This window comes from Ascaphus truei, unplaced genomic scaffold (assembly GCF_040206685.1).
Source record: "Ascaphus truei isolate aAscTru1 unplaced genomic scaffold, aAscTru1.hap1 HAP1_SCAFFOLD_1375, whole genome shotgun sequence".
NCBI classification, from domain to species: domain Eukaryota; kingdom Metazoa; phylum Chordata; class Amphibia; order Anura; family Ascaphidae; genus Ascaphus; species Ascaphus truei.
Genome location: NW_027454254.1, coordinates 15,642 through 21,473, shown reverse-complemented (window position 1 = coordinate 21,473; position 5,832 = coordinate 15,642). Strand labels below are relative to the sequence as shown.

The following is a 5,832-nucleotide window of genomic DNA, read 5'->3' as shown; positions in this document are numbered from 1 at the left end:
AACACATACTGTACAATACAATAAAGAGGTGTAAATGGCCTGGTCTCCCGTGACATTGATCATTAGCCTTCCTCTGTTTCTTTACCTGTTAGATACCTTTGTGGGGAATAAAATACATTACAGATCAGAGGGGCTTCCTGATTGCACGTTTGCTTTGGCAGAAGTGTATATGTGACCCTATAAATCTCCCTCACACCCGGGCCTGGCAGTGTGACACTGCTGCAGCGTCCTGGGTAACAATCACTGAGCTGTTAGCAATAGATACAACGGATAGAAAAGACACTACACATAGGTTGGATTAAAGAGAGTATTTTATTTAAATAATGCATCTCTCTGCTGGTAGGGGTTCTGCAGCACATTGCAGAGCGATATAGTAACACGCAGAGCAATGCATTGCAGGCCCCTCCAGCAGCACAGTGATCCAGAGGAAGGCGAAACATAACCCCAGGTGTGTTGAGGGGGAAAAAAATTCCTTCCTGACCCCATTAAATGGCGATCGGATCATCCCTGGATCACTGCGCATCAATTACCCCACGCTCATTTTCTCCCCCGACACACACACAACCCCCCCCAAATACAGATAAACCCCAACCCCCCCCAAATACATATAAACCCCACCCCCCCCCCCACATACAGATAAACCCCAATCCTCCCCCCAATATATATATTATCCCCAACCCCCCCAAATCCATATAAACCCCAACCCCCCCAAATACAGATAAACCCCAACCCCCCCAATACATATAAACCCCAACCCCCCCAAATACATATAACCCCCAACCCCCCCAAATACATATAACCCCCAACTCCCCCAAATACATATAAACCCCAACTCCCCCAAATACATATAAACCCCAACTCCCCCAAATACATATAAACCCCAAACCCCCCAAATACATATAAACCCCAACCCCCCCAAATACAGATAAACCCCAACCCCCCCAAATACATATAAAAACCAACCCCCGCAAATACATATAAACCCCAACCCCCCCAAATACATATAAACCCCAACCCCCCCCCCAAATACATATAACCCCCAATCCCCCCAAATACATATAAACCCCAACCCCCCCAAATACAGATAAACACAACCCCCCCCCAAATACATATAAACCCCAACCCCCCCAAATACATATAAACACCAACTCCCCCAAATACATATTACCCCCAACCCTCCCAAATACATCTAAACCCCAACCCCCCAAATACATATAAACCCCAACCCCCCCAAATACATATAAACACCAGCCCCCCCAAATACATATAACCTTCAACTCCCCCAAATACATATAACCCCCAACCCCCCAAATACATATAAACCCCAACCCCCCCAAATACATATAAACCCCAACCCCCCCAAATACACATAAACCCCAACCCCCCCAAATACATGTAAACCCCAACTCCCCCAAATACATGTAAACCCCAACTCCCCCAAATACATATAAACCCCAACCCCCCCAAAAAAATATAAACCCCAACCCCCCCAAATACATATAAACCCCAACCCCCCAAATACATATAAACCCCAACCCCCCAAATACATATAAACCCCAACCCCCCCAAATACATATAAACCCCAACCCCCCCCAAATACATATAACCCCCAACCCCCCCAAATACATATAAACCCCAACCCCCCAAATATATATATATATATCACACACACACACACACACACACACACACACACACACACACACACACACACACACACGGATGCCGGTGGGGGCGATCGGATTACAGCCGGTAGGAGCGAGGAGGAGGACAGGGCTGAGAGGGGAGAGGATGGGGACGAGAGATGGGGGAGAGGGAGACAAGCAAAAAAAGGAGGGGGGGACACAGTTTGTGATATAATTTTTTTTCTAAATATTTTTTAATGTGCCCCTTCCTGTCACTCAGCCCGTCCTGCAACCCTCCTGCTATTGTCTGCCTCTCCAACGCTGTACCCATCTTCTCAGGGAACCCAGAATGCTCCTGGCCCCTGTGCTGCACATGGCTGGGGTCTTCTGCCCAGCCATGGGAAGGGGAAGCAGCACTTCCCTGCAAACCTCTCCTCCTCTTCCTCCTCCCACACCGTACCCCCATCATCATCATCATCCGAATCATCATCATCCCTCGCCTCCTCTTCCTCCTCCCACACCGTACCCCCATCATCATCATCATCATCATCATCCGAATCATCATCATCCCTCGCCTCCTCTTCCTCCTCCCACACCGTATCCCCATCATCATCATCATCATCCGAATCATCCGAATCATCATCATCCCTCGCCTCCTCTTCCTCCTCGCACACGTACCCCCATCATCATCATCATCCGAATCATCATCATCATTCCACACCTCCTCTTCCTCCTCCCACACCGTATCCCAATCATCATCATCCCACTCGCACACCTCCCCCTCCTCATACACCCACTCCTCCTCGTGCGTAGATATGCTGGCTCCTGGGCTGCTGCCGGGCGATCCAGACGGTGAGAGTACGAACGGCTCCACCACCGTGTACTCCACCACAGTGTACTCCACCACCTCCTCCACCACTGTGTACTCCACCACCTCCTCCACCACCTCCTCCTCCCACACCCACTCCTCCTCCTGCGTAGATATGCTGGCTCCTGGGCTGCTGCTGCAGGGCGATCCAGACGGTGAGAGAACGAACGGCTCCACCGCCGTGTACTCCACCACCTGCAGGAGATACAAAGTGTTTGTAACCAGGGGCAGTGATACTCTGTATCGCAAGAGCTCCTGTGCCACATGGGGCAGGAAACGCATCGCCGAGCAAAATAACAAGCACAGCAAAGCCTTTGCTTGCCTCTCTGGCACTGAAGGGGTTAAATCACATAACCATTTATACCATTTGAAAAATAATTGATAACCCGTGTGCATTGTACGTCATTGTTTTGTCTGTTATTAGTGGATCCCTCGTTTTCCTGTCCTGTTCCCGCTGAAGATTTTGTTACATGATGCTGCAGATGGACATTAGCTGATGTGTCTCTATGGGAATCCCCTCTCCCGGTCACACAGTTACACTCGGCTATAAGATGAGAAAGCTCTGCACCTCTTCCTCTGTCTCCTTTACATCTACAGCCTGAGAGTCCTCATCTTCTCTCCTCTGAGGACCGTCTCCCACTATACCCCTAGCCCGAGTACCCCTAATACTCCCAGGCCCAGTACCCCCTAATACTCCCATCACCCGGCTCAATACCCCCTAATACTCCCATCACCCAGGCCCAGTACCCCAAATACTCCCATCACTCGGCTCAATACCCCCTAATACTCCCTGGCTTGTACCCCCTAATACTCTCAGGCCCAATACCCCCCACCCCAGGCTCAGTACCCCCTAATACTCCCACCCCCAGGCCCAGTACCCCCTAATACTCCCTGGCTTGTACCCCCTAATACTCCCAGGCCCAATACCCCCTAATACCCCCTCCCCAGGCTCAGTACCCCCTAATACTCCCATCCCCAGGCTCGGAACCCCCTAATACTCCCATTCCCAGGCTCGGAACCCCCTAATACTCCCATTCCCAGGCCCAGTACCCCCTAATACTCCCATCACCCGGCTCAATATCCCCTAATACTCCCACCCCCAGTACCCCCTAATACACCCTGGCTTGTACCCCCTAATACTCCCAGGCCCAATACCTCCTAATACCCTCCTCCCCAGGCCCAGTACTCCCAAATACCCCCCTCGACAGGCTCAGTACCCCCTAATACTCCCATTCCCAGGCTCGGAACCCCCTAATACTCCCAGGCCCAATACCCTCTAATACTCCCAGGCCTAATACCCCATAATACTCCTAGGCCCAATACCCCCTAATACCCTCCTCCCCAGGCCCAGGACACCCAAATATCCCCCTCCCCAGGTCCAGTACTTCCTACTACCCCCCTCCCCAGTCCCAATACCCCCTTATACTCCCCTCCCCAGGATCCCCTACATTCCCAGACCCACTACCCCCTGCATGCCCAGTACCCCCTTTCTCCCCCCCCCCCCCCCAGGCCCAGTACCCCCTAATGCCTCCTCCCCAGACTCAGTATCCCCTCATACTCCCCAGGACATGCGAAACGGGAGAGCCCTGCAGGTGTGATCAGGGGAAGGGGAGGGCCTGGAAAGGGGGGGGGCACTTCAGAGGGAGCCTTGGGAAGGGGCGGGCTGCGCGGGGGTGGGGGGGAGCTGGGGAACTCTGTTCGGGGGGGGGGGGGTGCGTGGCTGGGGAAGGGGGGGGTCTCTCCCATCCCATGAGACCTGTGGAAACATGACCCAGCTAACCTGCAGGAAGAGATCCCCAGCAGGTTCTGTATAATTATACTGTAAAGTGTTGCAGACTATCCTACTATCAGTGTCCTGTACAGCAGCTAATAGTATCGTATGTGCAGCTGATTCACAGCTCTGCCAGTCCCATTTACCTGAACATCGCCGGCGGGAGGAAGCTGGGGGACTACTTCCTCCTCTTGCTCTTCAGCTTTCCATGCCTGTGATACAGAGGATATAATGAGATGTATTCCTCACTCATACGCATTTCCTGCTGCTGTATGGGAGGTTTGAGGGTGTTGAACCCAAAATCCGTGGGGCTACACAGATAAACCGTTCTAATGGGAACATTCTCACTACAAACTGTAGTGTTACATGTGCTAGAAGTGTATACAGAGAGGGTGCGTGTGTAGTGAGAATGAAAGGGCGCACGTGTATATAACCATTAGTGTGTGTGTCGGAAAGTGTGTGTGTGTTACTGTCTGATTGTTACTGTGTGTGTGTGTGTGTGTGTGTGTGTGTATGTAACCATTAGTGTGTGTGTGTCGGAATGAGTGTGTGTTACTGTCTGATAGTTACTGTGTGTGCGTGTGTTATAACCATTATTGTGAGTGTGTGGTATTGTCTGATAGTTACTTTGTGTGTTTGTAACCATTAGTGTGTGTGTTACTGTCTGATAGTTACTGTGTGTATGTGTGTTTGTAAAGCATAATGAGAAGTGTGAATTTGTGTTATATCACATAGTGTGGGTCTATGCTAAGCTGCCGTATTGTGGCTGTGTTTCTACAAGTGTATCAATCTGTTAGTGCGCATTTTAGTGTGAGTGTGAGAATATTACTGATTGTGCTTACTTTTTTAGGAGCAGGAATCTGCGTGTGTGCGTGTGTGTGTGTGTATATGTGTGTGTATATATATATATATATATATAACCAAAACATTGCGCCGATAATATAAATATATATACACACACACATACACACGTGTGTTTATGTATATATAGATATAAAAAGAAAAAGCAGGCACACCAGGGCTTTGCAAAAAATAAATATATACAATACTATTGAATAGAACTGATCAACGCTTTGGCTCTCTATGGGAGCCTCTAAACACACGGGGACCCCAGGTAGTCAGATCTCACCCCTATTTAATTCTGTTACATGCCACATCAGACTTTGTTTTGATGCATTCTAAGGTTGTCCTTTTATCAGATCTTACCCGGCGTCTCTCCATCTCGGGAAATGTTCGCTGCTTTAAAAATATAGTAGGATGATCCGCGCAATCTGAGACTCAAATACTTGGACAAAAAGTTGTGGATGTGTCCTGAAGATGAAAAATAAACCCCCTTGTTATAAATATGATCTAAATGAGCGGTGAAATGTCTGAAATCTCTGCTGCGTCTCAGAAGAAACTTACCTGTCAGATCCACACTGGATATGGCAGCAAGTGGTGGCACAGAACTCTGGTACAGAGCGGTGTGGCTGTAACCATGGAAGTCAGGTCGCAGGTAAACATGTATTTTTTGAAAATGGCAGTAGAATGCGAATGTGTCACATTCTGAGCTCAGCCCCTGAGCTGTC

General features: G+C 49.6%; 1 long non-coding RNA gene across 1 annotated transcript; it reads right to left on the bottom strand.

Moving 5' to 3' along the window:
• Window positions 1-2,577: 2,577 nt before the first annotated feature.
• LOC142475775 (uncharacterized) lies at window positions 2,578-5,541 on the bottom strand. The gene is made up of 3 exons (XR_012791136.1): window positions 5,471-5,541; window positions 4,411-4,476; window positions 2,578-2,688 (listed from the first exon to the last, which is right to left on the bottom strand). It is a non-coding gene; the product is annotated as an uncharacterized LOC142475775 (long non-coding RNA).
• Between the last annotated feature and the right edge of the window lie 291 nt (window positions 5,542-5,832).